Here is a 16,005-nt window from a genome sequence, read left to right as displayed (position 1 = left end):
GACATCTGCGTTGATTCCATATCTTAGCTATTGTGAATTGAGCGGCAATAAACATGGGGGCACAGATAACTCTTTCATAAGCTGATTTCATTTTCCTTGGATAAATTCCCAAGAGTGGGATTGACTCTCAACATCCAACCCAGAAAATGTGTTGATCAAGTGAAGTTTATTAGATTCACCACAGTAAACTAATAAAAATGTTCTAGGAGGGGAGAAATACACATATCTAAATTTTTCCTCTCCCTTTTTTACATACTTAATTTCTATAAATATTTTAATGAGGTAAAATTTAATAACCTTTTCCTAATATTTTTGTCCCATTCACCGAAATATTTTCCTAGTAAGCAGTTATACAGATATCTCTGTTTTCTTTTTCTATCATTTTCACAGGTTCACTTGAAACATTTAGATCTATAATTGACCAGGAATTGATTTTTATGCATGGTGTAAGTTAAGAACTATTTCACTTCTTTCCATATGCGGATATGTATTTATTCTCTGTATATTAGTATCTTTCCTAAATTTCAATCATATATCAAATCTCCATGTATGTACTGATCTATCAGGTTCTACATTCTACTCCATTGCTCTATATACCTATTCAAGAATCAAAACTATTCTACTTTAATTAATTGTTATGAAATTTTGACACTTAGAGAGCCAAATTACTCATCTAGGTCTTTCTTGTTCAAAGATGTTTTGTGATTTTTTAATTTTTCTTTTTTATCATCCTTTTGTGATTTTCTTTTATCTTTTCCTATTCCATATAATTTTGAAGACAGACTGTCCAATTCAAATAAAACAAGTAAACAAAAACAAAGTCAAATTCTAAAATTTTTGATACCATCTTAACTATTATTGTATTGATTCTTAACTAGTCTGGAAAGGATTATGATTTTTTTAATGTATGAAATCTTGTCTTTCTAGTCATAAACATGGCATCATGCTTTTTGTCTTTAACTTGCCTTTGTTACTTGTTGTATTTTCTTATTTTTGTGGTGACCATGGAAATGGACTTTGCTGATCTTCTACTTTGAAGAGTACAGTTGATTGTTGAAAGCCCAGTTGCTGTCCCTCACCAGCTTTTGCCCTCACCAAATTTAGGGGAGCTGACCCTGAACGTCCCTTAGGATGCTCCCAGTCAATGATTGAGCACAGTAGGGTATTAATGAGCCACTTCCTTTTCTGTTTAATTCACATTCTCTCTGACAGCTAACTTTGGCTTCAAGATCACCCCTTGCCTTGGCAGAGAATTTTAAAACTGCTCCATGTCTTAAGACTCTTCCCATCCCACCCTCCTACCTTCTCCTTTCCTTTCACAGGCATAGATATGCAGCAAGCCTCCCACTTCTTCTTTTTATCTTTCAGATGTTTCTCCAAATAAATGTATTGCATTTCTAATTATATTTTGGTGTTCACCTCTTGGAACACCAAAATACAAACACTGTCTTGCAAAAAGTTTTATAATTTCCTTCAAAAGTTGTTTTCAGATTTTTTAGAGATTTTTCATAGGTATACAAAATTACAAAAACATACTTGTTGATTATTATTGGAGGATAATTTTAAAGATGGATCATATCATTGGCTCTTACTTAATTCATGCCACTCCCTACCTAGAACATGTAGAAAAGCAGAAAGAAAGATGATCATAACCATACTGGTGAGACTCTCTGGATATATGGAACCACACTGCAACCTTCTACCACCCTCACATAGCTAAGACATATGTTATAGAGATAATAAAGGAAAAATTGAGAGTTATCCGATTCCTGCTCACATAAATAAACAATGGAACAAGTTCAGTAGAATCATACATTGGGTGAGCTCAAGGGTAGCAAAAACCAGGGCTTGAAAAAATACACTTCTGAAGCAAATCTCTTGCCTTTGCAAAATCCTCTGTTTGAGGATTGTTTTTCATAATAAAAAAGATCCTATGGGCCATACTTCTGAATTGTTAGAGGTGGCAATACAATGACTCCAAGACTCTGAGTTGAAGAACCACTGCAGGGTAAGAGAGCCCTATAAGTAACAATGATCATTTTTAAGGAGTTGGTGAAGAAATATTCAATGAGTTTATTTTCTAAGTCTATGAAAGACATCAAGAATGAGTCACATAATCCTCTTCTGGAAAAACAAGTCTTTAATTTGAGTAACAATCTAACCTTGAAGTAGGATGTTCTGGGTCAACCTTAAGGAATAGAACAATTTATGGATTCATTCACTGCCTCTGTTACAGCTTAAACTGGGACACAGCAGTTGTGCCAACTCCTTGGCTCCTGTGTAGAGCTTGCCCACTGTCTGATTCCCACCACTGACTCACATGGGTTCATTAGCTCATCCACTTCAATTCTGCCTCAACCTTACAGGCTCCTAGGGGATACAGACTCATCTGCTTTCATGCAATTTCTACATCATTTCAAGTTTTCAACAGGCTCTGTCTTCTTGCCAGTCCCCTCCCTCCTTATCCATTGGCCCAGAATTCTCCACCCGGGTGACAAAAGCCCAGAGACTGGTCAGGGTCTTTCCTGGTCTGGTCTTCCAAGGATTTGTCAGAATATTGTGGATAACATTTAGTGTCACTTCCAATGAGGGTTCAGATTACCATAGTTCCTTGGGATAATTATCGCATTAATTTTACAAACAAGGCAAGAGGGTCTGTGCGCCAGTGTTGGAAGGGGAGTGGATGTGACACAGATGACAAGCGGGGAGAGCAGGGATGCTCACGGCTCCGAGTCCACACATCTGCTCTGGAAGGGGAGGTGAGCTCAGTAACCCAAGACATTGGAGGGAAACGGCGGACAGAATCTAGAGGGAAGCAGGCTTTGAGGTGGGAAAGTTCACCAGAATGACTACAGGAGAGAAGGAAAAAAAAAAAAAAAAGGTGTGGGGGGGTACTGGTACAGGCGAGTTTCTCCCTCCGCCAACCTTGCAAAGGCAAGCAAGAGACAAAGAGAAGGCCCCACTCTGGATATACATTAAAAAAGGATAGAGCTAAGGAACCGAGGCACTACAATTCAGTAGCCTAGGGAACCCAGTGGGAGTCCGCAGGAGAAACTGAGCCCGCACAGACTCTTTGGGTAGAAGCCAGAGATCGGAAGCTAAATACCATCAATTCTGCTCAGCCATGCAGTATTACTTACCTCCTGAATAAAAAATAAATAAATAAATAAATAAATAAAAGAGATTTACCACGCAAAACCTGAGTGTGTTACCTTTGCACACCCATAACCCAGAAGAACCAAGCAGAGCTCTCAGGCCAACCCATCTCAAGCCTCCAAGGCTCCTCCAACAGCAGACAGTCCACTTAACACAGACATAGTATAAAACAAAAACAAAAACAAAAACCCTCACAGTGAGGGAAGAAGAATTAACAATGCCAAGAAACAAACACAAAAATCGAGGGAACAAGATCAACGAAGACACTATGATGACTTCAAATAAACAAAACACCACAAACCAAGACTGTGAAGATGATGAGATAGAGGAAATGCAAGATACGGATTTCAAAAAATTTATGATAAGAACATTTAGAAGTTTTCAAAAGCAAATCCTTGAACTACAGAAATCTTTATTGGAAAGGATTGAAATTCTCTCTTGTGAAAATGAAATTTTAAGGAAGAATCAAAATGAAATGCAGAAACTAGTAGAACAGGAAAGTGTGATAGTGAAGAGAAATCAAAATGAAACAAAGAGCTCAATGGATCAAATGACAAACACATTAGAGAGCCTTAAAAACAGAATGGGTGAAGCAGAAGAGAGAATATCGGACTTAGAAGACAGAGCACAGGAAAACATACAGTCAAACCAAAGAAAAGAAGAGGAAATTAGAAATCTAAAAAATATTGTTGGGAATCTACAGGATACTATTAAAAAAAAAACAACATTCGAGATCTAGGAGTTCCTGAAGGCATGGAGAGAGACAAAGGATTAGAAGGCCTTTTTACTGAGATACTAGCAGAGAAATTTCCAGGTTTGGAGAAGGACAGAGACATCCTAGTACAGGAAGCTCATAGAACCCCTAGTAAACATGACCAAAAGAGATCCTCACCACGACATGTTGTAATTAAACTCACCACAGTGAAACATAAAGAAAAGATCCTAAAATGTGCAAGAGAGAAATGTCAGATTACTCTCAGAGGATCTCCAATTAGACTCACAGCAGACTTCTCATCAGAAACCCTACTGGCTAGGAGGGAATGGCGAGACATAGCAGAGGTGCTAAGAGAGAAAAATTGCCAGCCCAGAATACTATATCCTGCTAAGCTCTCATTTGTGAATGAAGGTAAAATAAAGACCTTTCATAGCAAACAGAAATTGAAGGAGTTTGCCGCCACTCGTCCAGCCCTGCAAAAGATACTTAAAGATGTACTACACTCAGAAACACAGAAACACGGCCATCAATATGTAATAAGGTAAATGAAGAAAACCTACCAGTAAAAGAGCATAGGAAGCTCAAAGCATATACTAGAAAATATCTCCAGGAAAATGGCAGGCCAAAGTCACTATGTATCAATAGTCACAATAAACGTTAATGGATTGAACTCTTCAGTTAAAAGATACCGATTGGCTGATTGGCTTAAGGAACAAAACCCATCTATTTGCTGCCTAAAAGAAACACATCTCTCTAACAAAGATGCATGCAGACTGAAAGTGAAAGGTTGGAAAAAGATATTCCATGCCAACAGAAACCAAAAAAAAGCAGGTGTAGCCATATTAATATCAGACAAAATAAACTTTAATACAAAAACGGTTAAGAGAGAAAAAGAGGGACACTATATAATGATTAAGGGTTCAATTCAACAGGAAGATGTAACTATTATAAATGTATATGCACCTAATTATAGGGCACCGGTCTATTTAAAAGATATGTTAAGGGACTTAAAGGGAGACTTAGATTCCAATGCAATAGTACTGGGGGACTTCATACTCCACTCTCAGAAACAGACAGATCATCCGGACAGAAGATCAACAAGGATACAGTAGATTTAAATGACACTATTGCCCAAATGGATCTAACAGATATCTACAGAACTTTCAATCCTACATCTAAAGACTTTACATTCTTCTCAGCAGCGCATGGAACATTCTCTAGGATTGATCACATGCTAGGCCATAAAGCAAGTCTCAGCAAATTTAAAAGAATTAGAATCATATCATGCAGCTTCTCAGACCACAGCAGAATGAAGCCGGAAATTAGCAACTCAGGAAACCCCAGAAAGTATGCAAACACATGGAGACTGAACAACATGCTCCTGAATGAACACTGGATCATTCAAGAAATCAAAAGAGAAATCAAAAACTTTCTGGAAGTAAATGAGGATAACAACATTACGTATCAAAACTTATGGGATATGGCAAAAGCAGTATTGAGAGGCAAGTTTATAGCAATAGGTGCCTATATCAAGAAATTGGAAAGGTACCAAATAAATGAGCTTTCAGCACATCTCAAGGACCTAGAAAAACTGCAGCAAACCAAACCCAAATCTACTAGGAGAAGAGAAATAATTAAAATCAGAGAAGAAATCAACAGGATTGAATCCAAAAAAACATTACAAAAAATCAGCCAAGCGAAGAGCTGGTTTTTTGAAAAAATAAACAAAATTGACACCCCATTGGCCCAACTAACTACAAAAAGAAGAGAAAAGACCCAAATCAATAAAATCAGAGATGAAAAAGGAAACATAACAACAGACACCACAGAAATAAAAAGAATCATCAGAAATTACTACAAGGACTTGTATGCCAGCAAACAGGGAAACCTATCAGAAATGGATAGATTCATGGACACATGCAACCTACCTAAATTGAACCAGGAACACATCGAAAACCTAAATAGACCCATAACTGAAACAGAAATTGAAACAGTAATTAAGGCCCTCCCAACAAAGAAAAGCCCAGGACCAGATGGATTCACTGCTGAATTCTACCAGACATTTAAAGAAGAACTAATCCCATTTCTTCTCAAACTATTCAGAACAATCGAAGAAGAGGGAATCCTCCCAAATTCTTTCTATGAAGCCAGCATCACCTTAATCCCTAAGCCAGAGAAAGATGCAGCACTGAAAGAAAATTACAGACCACTATCCCTGATGAACATAGATGCAAAAATTCTCAATAAAATTCTTGCCAATAGAATACAACAACATATCAGAAAAATCATCCACCCAGACCAAGTGAGATTTATCCCTGGTATGCAGGGATGTTTCAACATTCGCAAATCAATCAATGTGATTCACCACATTAACAGACTGCAGAAGAAGAACCATATGATTATCTCAATAGATGCAGAGGAAGCATTCAATAAAATTCAACACCCTTTCATGATGAAAACTCTAAGCAAATTGGGTATAGAAGGAACATTCCTCAATACAATCAAAGCAATTTATGAAAAATGCATGGCCAGCATCCTATTGAATGGGGAAAAGTTGGAAGCATTTCCACTGAGATCTGGCACCAAACAGGGATGCCCACTCTCACCACTGCTATTTAACATAGTAATGGAAGTTTTAGCCAGAGCCATCAGACAAGAAAAAGAAATTAAAGGAATACAAATTGAGAAGGAAGAAGTCAAACTATCCCTCTTTGCAGACAATATGATTCTTTGCTTAGGGGATCCAAAGAACTCTACTAAGAGACTATTGGAACTCATAGAAGAGTTTGGCAAAGTGGCAGGATATAAAATCAATGCACAAAAACCAACAGCCTTTGTATACACAAGCAATGCCAGGCTGAGAAAGAACTACTAAGATCAATCCCATTCACAATAGCTACAAAAACAATCAAATACCTTGGAATAAACTTAACCAAGGACGTTAAAGATCTCTACAAGGAGAATTACAAAACCTTAAAGAAAGAAATAGAAGAGGATACCAAAAAATGGAAAAATCTTCCATGCTCATGGATTGGAAGAATCAACATCATCAAAATGTCCATTCTCCCAAAAGCAATTTATAGATTCAATGCAATCCCAATCAAGATACCAAAGAAATTCTTCTCAGATCTAGAAAAAATGATTCTGAAATTCATATGGAGGCAAAAGAGACCTCGAATAGCTAAAGCAACCTTGTACAACAAAAACAAAGCCGGAGGCATCACAATACCAGATTTCAGGACATACTACAGGGCAGTTGTAATCAAAACAGCATGCTACTGGTACAGAAACAGATGGATAGACCAATGGAACAGAATAGAAACACCAGAAATCAACGCAAACATCTACAGCCAACATATATTTGGTCAAGGATCTAAAACCAATTCCTGGAGCAAGGACAGTCTATTCAATAAACGGTGCTGGGAAAACTGGATTTCCACGTGCAGAATCATGAAGCAAGACCCCTACCTTACACCTTACACAATAATCCACTCAACATGGATTGAAGACCTAAATCTACAACCTGACACCATCAAATTATTAGAGAACATTGGAGAAACCCTTCAAGATATTGGCACAGGCAAAGAGTTTCTGGAAAAGACCCGGGAGGCGCAGGCAGTCAAAGCCAAAATCAACTATTGGGATTGTATCAAATTGAGAAGTTTCTGTACTGTAAAATAAACAGGAGAGTGAAGAGACAACCGACAGAATGGGAAAAAATATTTGCAAACTATACAACAGATTAAGGGTTAATAACAAGAATCTACAAAGAGATCAAGAAACTCCACAAAAACAAACAAACCAACAACCCACTTAAGAGATGGGCCAAGGACCTCAATAGACATTTTTCAAAAGAGGAAATCCAAATGGCCAACAGGCACATGAAAAAATGCTCAAGATCACTAGCAATCAGGGAAATGCAAATCAAAACCACAATGAGGTTTCACCTCACCCCGGTTAGAATGGCTCACATGCAGAAATCTACCAACAACAGATGCTGGTGAGGATGTGGGGAAAAAGGGACACTAACCCACTGTTGGTGGGAATGCAAACTGGTCAAGCCACTGTGGAAGTCAGTCTGGAGATTCCTCAGAAACCTGAAGATAACCCTACCGTTCGACCCAGCCATCCCACTCCTTGGAATTTACCCAAAGGAATTTAAATTGTCAAACAAAAAAGCGGTCTGCACCCTAATGTTTATTGCAGCTCAATTCACAATAGCTAAGACCTGGAACCAACCTAAATGCCCATCAATGGTAGACTGGATAAAGAAATTATGGGATATGTACTCTTTAGAATATTATACCACATTAAAAAAAAAAAAAAACAATGAAATCCGGTCATTTGAAACAAAATGGAGATATCTGGAACACATCATGCTGAGTGAAATAAGCCAATCCTAAAGGGACAAATATCATATATTCTCCCTGATTGGTGAAACTGACTAAACACCAAAAAGGAAACCTGCTGAAGTGAAATGGACACTATGAGAAACGGTGACTTGATCAGCAATAGCTCTGACTGTTAATGAACAATTTAATACGTTATCTCTCTTAGTATTTTTTTGTCTGTTCTACTTAATACTACTGGTTTAATTCTGTAATTAATACACAGTTATTCTTAAGTGTTGAAATTAAACTGAAATGTGATCCCTGTTAAATATAAGAGTGGGAATAAGAGAGGGAAGAGAGGTACAATTTGGGACATGCTCAAGCTGACTTGCCCCAAAAGGTAGAGTTAGAAACATACCAGGGGAATCCAATTCAATCCCATCAAGGTGGAATGTACCAATGCCATCTCACTAGTCCAAGTGATCAATTTCTGTTCACAATTAATCATAATGAAAGGACTAAGAGTCAAAGGGATCACATAAACAAGTCTAGTGCCTGCTAATACTAACTGATAGAATAAAAAAAGGGGAGAGTGATCCAACATGGAAAGCGAGATGCATAGCAGACTCATAGAATGCGGCTGTCCTAAACAGCACTCTGGCCTCAGAATCAGCCCTAAAGGCATTCGGATCCGGCTGAAAAGCCCATGAGAGTATTTCAGGCATGGAAAGCCAAGACACTCTGGCAAAAAAAAAAAAAAAAAAGGACCTAAATGAGAGATCTCTATGAGTGAGATCCCAATGGAAAGAGCAGGTCTTCAAAGAAGGAGGTACCTTTCTCTGAAGGGAGGAGAGAACTTCCACTTTGACCATGGCCTTGTCTAAATAAGATAAGAGTCGGAGAACTCAAAAGGCTTCCATAGCCTTGGAAACTCATGACTGGAGCATAGGGAGATTACTGATGCCATAAACCGGAGTGTCAAGTTGTTAAGTCAACAACAGGAGTCACTGTGCACTTACTCCTCATGTAGGATCTCTGTCCTTAATGTGCTGTACATTGTGATTTAATCCTATAACGAGTACTCAAACAGTATTTTTCACTTTGTGTTTCTATGTAGGTACAAACTGTTGAAATCTTTACTTAATGTATACTAAACTGATCTTCTGTATATAAAGAAAATGGAAAATGAATCTTGATAAGAATGGAAGGAGAGAGAGAGCGGGAAAGGGGAGGGTTGTGGGTGGGAGGGAAGTCATTGAGGAGGGGGAAGGCAATGTAATCCATAAGCTGTACTTTGGAAATCTATATTCATTAAATAAAAGTTAAAAAAAAAAAAACAAAGCAAGTGAGTTTAAGGAAAGTTAAATAATTTGCCTATGGTTAGCCAGCTATTAAACCAGCAACATGCAGGGTCAGGATTTAAACCTGCATCTCCTTGACTTCAGATTCCATGGCCAGCCCATTGTGCTCTTTCACTACTATGGTATGTTTCAATTCTCCATTTCTACCTTCACATCACAGCCTGGAAAATCCTGCAGCTTTACTGCAGATGTCTCAGTGCAAAGTTTATGACTAAACATTGACAAGTCTCTGCCAACTGGCCTCTCCCATGTTTCATTCTGTGCAGACTTGGTGAGGGATGGTTGTCCTCCCTCCTTTCCTTCTACTCTGCCTTATTGATGAGTTCTTGACTTTTGCAAATGCTGGCAAAGCAACGGTTTTCTTCATTCTATGACCTTTCTTCTTGTTCTAGTTCCTCCTGTGCATTTTCATCATATAAAAACTGCCAGTTCAGTTCAGAGATGCCAGCATTTTTCATTTGTGGGACACTCAGTTACAAGTTTTAAAACTAAATTTATTATATTGCCAATCTGTCTGCTATTTAAGTTTTAAATTGTTTTACATAATCTTTAATTTATTAAAATGTGCTGTGAGAAGTCAGAAAATGTTCAGAGCCCAGTTAATATACCCTGGCACTAACACTTGGGAAGGCTATGCCTTCTTAGCTAAGCAGATGCTTAAGTAATTTCAAGGCTTATTTTAAAGTTCCAGAATGAAACTACTACTGCACAGGGACACCAACACAGTGCTTAGATAAAGGGTACAGTTGGAAAGCAATGAGTGATACTTTATCTGAACAAATACCTTTTTATGGTTGATTAGCAATCTTTGCTTGAACTGGTAGTTATTCACATTATCTTCTAAATGGAGCATTGTTAAGAAGCACTGGACTGTAAAATTATGTATTATATTACCAGTAGAATAAAGTAATAAAAGAGTTTAACTGTTTTTTAAATGATAGCTGGGAAGATACTATTGGATTCATGAGTTTTGCGCATAAGATGGATAGGGAGAGGGTAAAGGGAGCTCCATCTCTTCTGAATACTGAGTAAGATGTACAAAAACAGACATATCTTGGTGTGGTGTTGTGGCGCAGTGGTTTAAGTGACTATCTGCAATACCAGAATCCCATAGGAGCATTGTTTCAAGTTCTCACTGCTCTGTTTCCAATCTAGCTCCCTCTAAAGTGTCTGGAAAAATAACACACGATGGCCAAGGCACTTGGGTCCCTGCAACCCATTGGGGAGATCTGGGTGGAATTCCTGGCTCCTGCCTTCAGCCTGACTGTTGCAGTTATTTGGAAAGTGTACCAGCAGATGGGATGTCTCTTCCTGGATCTCTCCATATAACTTTTCCCGTCAAATAAATAGATAAATACATAAATAAATAAAACTTTAAAGATCTCAGTTCCAAATAATAAATTATAAGATCAGAAATTAGGCTAGAGGAGGTTCTAGTTTTTATGCTATGGCTTGATTTGAATATGGGTAAAATTAGGGTTTACAGAGCCAAAGGACAAAGGTATCAGGACAGACTCGATAGGACTGAATGACCCCATTCAGCTGGCCAGAGACCTGAGAAACTCCCCAGGCTAGCAGAAAATCCCCATGCTGACCAGCACAGAGGCAACATCCAGCAATTGGTCAGCCATTACAGTAGGGTACTAAGAGTGTGGGTTTTTTGAGTTCCAGGGACGCACAAGACTAGGAAATAGGATGAACCCCAGGATTATAGCTGCAGTAGTGACTTGGGGGTGCAGCTGCATTTGCTGAGTTCCTTCTTGCTACTTCGTGACACGGTCAGAGGCATCACTGATGTCAGAGCTGGAGCCTTCAAACTCATCTGTCTTTCTCTTCTCAGAAAGCCACTAATCTCACCATGGGGCCCTATCCAGGTGAAATCAGAAAACCCAGCTACCTCCCAAAGGTCCAACTTGCAAATCCCATCAACACATGAATTTGAGGACTGTTTCCAACACAGGAATCTGTAGGCAAAGGGAGGTACATTCAAACCATGACAATCATTAATATGCAATTAATTGGCATGTGGGTGCTCAGTTAGAGCCCAAGAAGAAAGCGGGGATAGAGGAGACAGGTAGCCAAGAAACAAAGAGGGATATAAGACAGACCAGAGAGACATTCTCAGTGGTGGGGGACTGCAACAACAGGCCAGCTTAACAGCCTGTTCTGACTTGGTCATGTTAGGGAGAACTTATTTTTCCCATTCTGAGTCATCAGGCTTTGTGTTTGTGATATTTTGAGCATAATGGAATCAGAGAGGTGTCCACAATGAGTCACTTCAGGATGACAAAAGTTCTCTTGGAATACTAAGATGAACCCTAAACTTAACTAATTCAGAAGCAGGAAAGAGGATCTCAGGGCAGCAAGTGGAACCTGAGTTCTGATTTCCACTCCAGGGAAATTCTGGAGGTAGACGGGACCCACATTTCCGTCTACAAGATGAGAGGAAAATTGATCAATTTAACGTCTTTTTTTTTTTTTTTTTTTTTTGTCAGGCAGAGTTAGACAGTGAGAGAGAGAGACAGAGAGAAAGGTCTTCCTTCCGGTGGTTTACCCCCCAAATGCCCACTACGGCTGGCGTGCTGCACCAATCCAAAGCCAGGAGCCAGGTGCTTCTTCCTGGTCTCCCATGGGGTGCAGGGCACAAGCACTTGGACCATCCTCCACTGCACTCCCGGGCCACAGCAGAGAGCTGGACTGGAAGAGGGGCAACCAGGACAGAATCTGGTGCCCCGACTGGGACTAGAACCCAGGGTGCCGGCACCGCAGGTGGAGGATCAGCCCAGTGAGCCGCAGCGCCGGACAATTTAATATCATTTTAAAAGGACTTGTTAATTTGACAAGAAATCCCAGTTCCTGTTGTAAGACAGCAAATAGAAATTCTCTGCATATCTTAATTTTCCACTTTGTAATTCACTATAGATTTGGACTTTAAAGAATTTCTGATAATTATAAAAAAATTTTATAATCCTTCAAGATGATGAATTCTTGAAATTAGCATTTTTCTGCATTTTTTCTTTCTATAAAAGTTTATTTTTAAAGAATCTAGCCAGTAGGGTAGCTATAATTTTAATACATAAGAATTAAGGTAAATATACAGAATTCTAATTTTCTTGTTACTAAAGCTTTAATAAAATCATTGTGAGTATGGTCTTTCACTAGAGAAATACTTTCTTCTAAATGACTTCATATGCATCACCACAACTTAAAAATTATCTTTAATTGCCTTCACATTTTATAATTTTAATAAGCCAATAAATACTTTTATTATCCCCACATATGCCTGTGAAAAAATTGCTACTTATGGATTTAGGGAGTTAAACATGTATGTGATAGGGGCTGATATTGTTGTGCAGTGAGCTAAGTTGCTGCTTACAACACTGGCATTTCATATCAGAGTGACTGTTAAAGACCTGGGTACTATGCTTCCAATCCAGCTTCCTGCTAATGTGCTTGGCAGGCAGCATATGATGGCTCAAGTACTTGGCCATCTGCCACCCACATGGGAGACCTGGATGGAGTTAGTTGGCTCCTGGCTTTGACCTAGCCAAGCCCTGGCTGTTGTAGACATTTGGGAAGTGACCCAGTGGATGGAAGATCTCTCTCTTGCTGTCTTTCCTTCTGTCTCTGTAACTATGTCTTTCAAATAAGTAAGGAAATGTTTTTAAAAAAGAAACTTGTTAATCCTCCGCCTGCAGCACCGGCACCCCGGGTTCTAGTCCCGGTCGGGGCGCCGGATTCTGTCCCGGTTGCCCCTCTTCCAGGCCAGTTCTCTGCTGTGGCCAGGGAGTGCAGTGGAGGATGGCCCAAGTGCTTGGGCCCTGCACCCCATGGGAGACCAGGAGAAGTACCTGGCTCCTGCCATCAGATCAGCGCAGCACGCCAGCCGCGGCGGCCATTGGAGAGTGAACCAACAGCAAAAGGAAGACCTTTCTCTCTGTCTCTCTCTCTCTGTCCACTCTGCCTGTCAAAAAAAAAAAAAAAAAAAAAAAAGAAACTTGTATGTCATGGAATCTATACCAACCTCCCGTTTGCTGCCATGAAACTGAAAGAACAGGAGGCATGTACCAAAAATTCTTTCCATAAAACTTTGCACAAAACCTTTCATAAACCAAAGGAATCTTGCTTAAGCTTTTATGTAAAACATAATTGAAACAGAGTCTACTACTAAGGATACTAGCACCTAGCAACGTCATCACGTGAATTATACCTCATCAAAATTACCAAGAAACTTAAAACATCATACATAAAAACTTCATCCTACACACATGTAAAATTCTGAGGGTAAGATTGCATGAAGCCAGATTCACTTGTTACGTGTATAATAAAGACAAATTTTCTCTGCCTCTCTAACCTCTGCTGAGATAGCAACAGCGGTAATATTGCTCATCTAAATGTTATCAAACTGTACATCTTACGGATTTTCAACTCTGAATCTAAATGTATCACAATAGCCACATGGTAAAATAGAGAGTCAAGGTGTAAAAATACCTTATTTTAAAGATGAAAAAAAAAAACCTGAAGCGCAGAAGGCATCACTGTCTTGCATAATTTCACACTACTTGTCAGGGCGTTGCTGAGGCTCCAACCAGATTCTCTGACCCGCTTTCAATTACTGTGGAGCAACAGTGAGCACTAAAACTTCCAGCTTAAAAAAAAGTGCCTTCCTTGGGCCGCCATTATGTCCAACCAGCTCCTCAAGCCCGCAGACAATCAGCTTTCCTTCCAGCCACAATCCCCATTAGCTGGTACATTCCCTTACGCAGCTGTGCAATGGTTCCCAAACCTCTTCAATCCAATTAAAAACTCCTGAGCTGGAGTCCTCATTCTAGCGCTCTGTTAGTTTGTTTTCAGCTGTTAAGTGTTGTCCGCTGGTTGTGAAAGTTTTATCCTGTCGTGGCATGGCTTATAGAAGTTCTTCTCCTTTAGATCACAGGCACTCCACAGAGGGGTCCAAGTTTCCGCCTTTTTTCCTTTCTTGGCACCTGCTTCTTTGTGACTTTCCACAGCCTGCCTGGGACGCTGGTGCTGTGTCAGATGCTGGCCGACTGACTGATGGAGCACAGGGTTTGGATGAAGACCTTGGCAGGCACTCTCTAGGGCTGGCCAGTTTTAGTTTAACAGCTTTTAAATTAAATCCCAGGCCTTTTCTTGAGTGAGCAAAGAAAGTCAAGCAGTGAAGACAAGCAAGGACTGAAATAAAGAGAGAAGTAAAGAGACTCAAACTTTGGAAGGCAGGAGAAGCAGCATCACCTGGGGAGCCTTTTGCCAGTGCTTCGTGATCAGAGGATTCGGCTGTGGCTCCATCTAGGATCAGTCTCTGAAAATCCCTCTTTCTGTCGGCTTTCTTTTCTTTCTCTGAATACCTATGGAGGCCTGGGGCTGGCTGTCCACACTAGAAGACTTGGAGATGCCCCCCTTACTTCCTTCACTAAGCAGAATGAGCATTCACACAGCATTTTCCCTCCCTAACCATCTGAGTAAATTAAGACATGCTAACTACTCAATCAGCTTTCTACTTTAACTTACAGAGCACCCTCACAATCTGCTATCTCAGCGGAGGTTAGAGAGGCAGAGAAAACTTGTCTTTATCATACACGTAACAAGTGAATCTGGCTTCATGTAATCTTATCCTTAGAATTTTACATGTGTGTAGGATGATTATTTATAATGTTTTAAGTTTCTTGGTAGTTTTGATGAGGTGTAATTCATAAAACTCAGACATGAGAGAGTCCTACAGTCATGCCAACATGTAGAGGACACAGTCTGGGAAACCAAAGTGACTTTAAAGTAATTCAATTTCTTGCATTGACACCATCAAATGTGAGGGGTCAGGACATGTCGTTGGGCACCGCATAATAGCATTGCTGTCAATGGTGGGTCAAATATACAATCGTGGTCCCACAACATCCGATCACCCAATGATGTCATAGCCAGCCTGGTTTGTGTGAGCACCATCTATGGTGTTCACTTAATGACAAAATTACCTAGTTGTCAACACAACTCCCTCGTTAAGTGGCTCATGATTATTTTGGGGGCACTTGAAAATGACTAATTTCTGTTCTGTTGTTACTCATGTTCACCACTTGTCCTCATAATCACACCCTGAATTACAAACAAGGTCATATGCAAAGTTCATGGAAAAATAATGATTGAAAGGTAATTTCATTTTGGAGCAAAAATTTCAAATCTAGGCACAGTGTTATCATAATATGCATTTTCCATGACCCTTTTGAAGTCACTCACATGAGCATTCCCACTTTTCATGTTAAAAATATAAGGACTAGGGCCGGCGCTGCGGCTCAATAGGCTAGTCCTCCACCTAGTGGCGCCGGCACACCGGGTTCTAGTCCTGGTCGGGGCGCCGGATTCTGTCCCAGTTGCCCCCCTTCCAGGCCAGCTCTCTGCTGTGGCCAGGGAGTGCAGTGGAGGATAGCCCAAG

At 39.7% G+C, this 16,005-nt stretch overlaps 1 long non-coding RNA gene across 1 annotated transcript in view; it reads right to left on the bottom strand.

The window, feature by feature from the left end:
* Positions 1-15,231, bottom strand: part of LOC149127843 (uncharacterized) — a 30,054-nt gene extending 14,823 nt beyond the window's left edge. Inside the window, exon 1 of the long non-coding RNA XR_016229944.1 lies at positions 14,055-15,231. This is a non-coding gene — a long non-coding RNA (uncharacterized LOC149127843). The remainder of the gene's footprint in view (positions 1-14,054) is intronic.
* Between the last annotated feature and the right edge of the window lie 774 nt (positions 15,232-16,005).

The sequence above is a fragment of the Oryctolagus cuniculus genome, chromosome 2 (genome assembly GCF_051225735.1).
Source record: "Oryctolagus cuniculus isolate XC-2025 breed Fujian yellow rabbit chromosome 2, ASM5122573v1, whole genome shotgun sequence".
NCBI classification, from domain to species: domain Eukaryota; kingdom Metazoa; phylum Chordata; class Mammalia; order Lagomorpha; family Leporidae; genus Oryctolagus; species Oryctolagus cuniculus.
The sequence above is the reverse complement of the archived record's forward strand: the minus strand, read 5'-3'. Positions and strand labels throughout refer to the sequence as shown.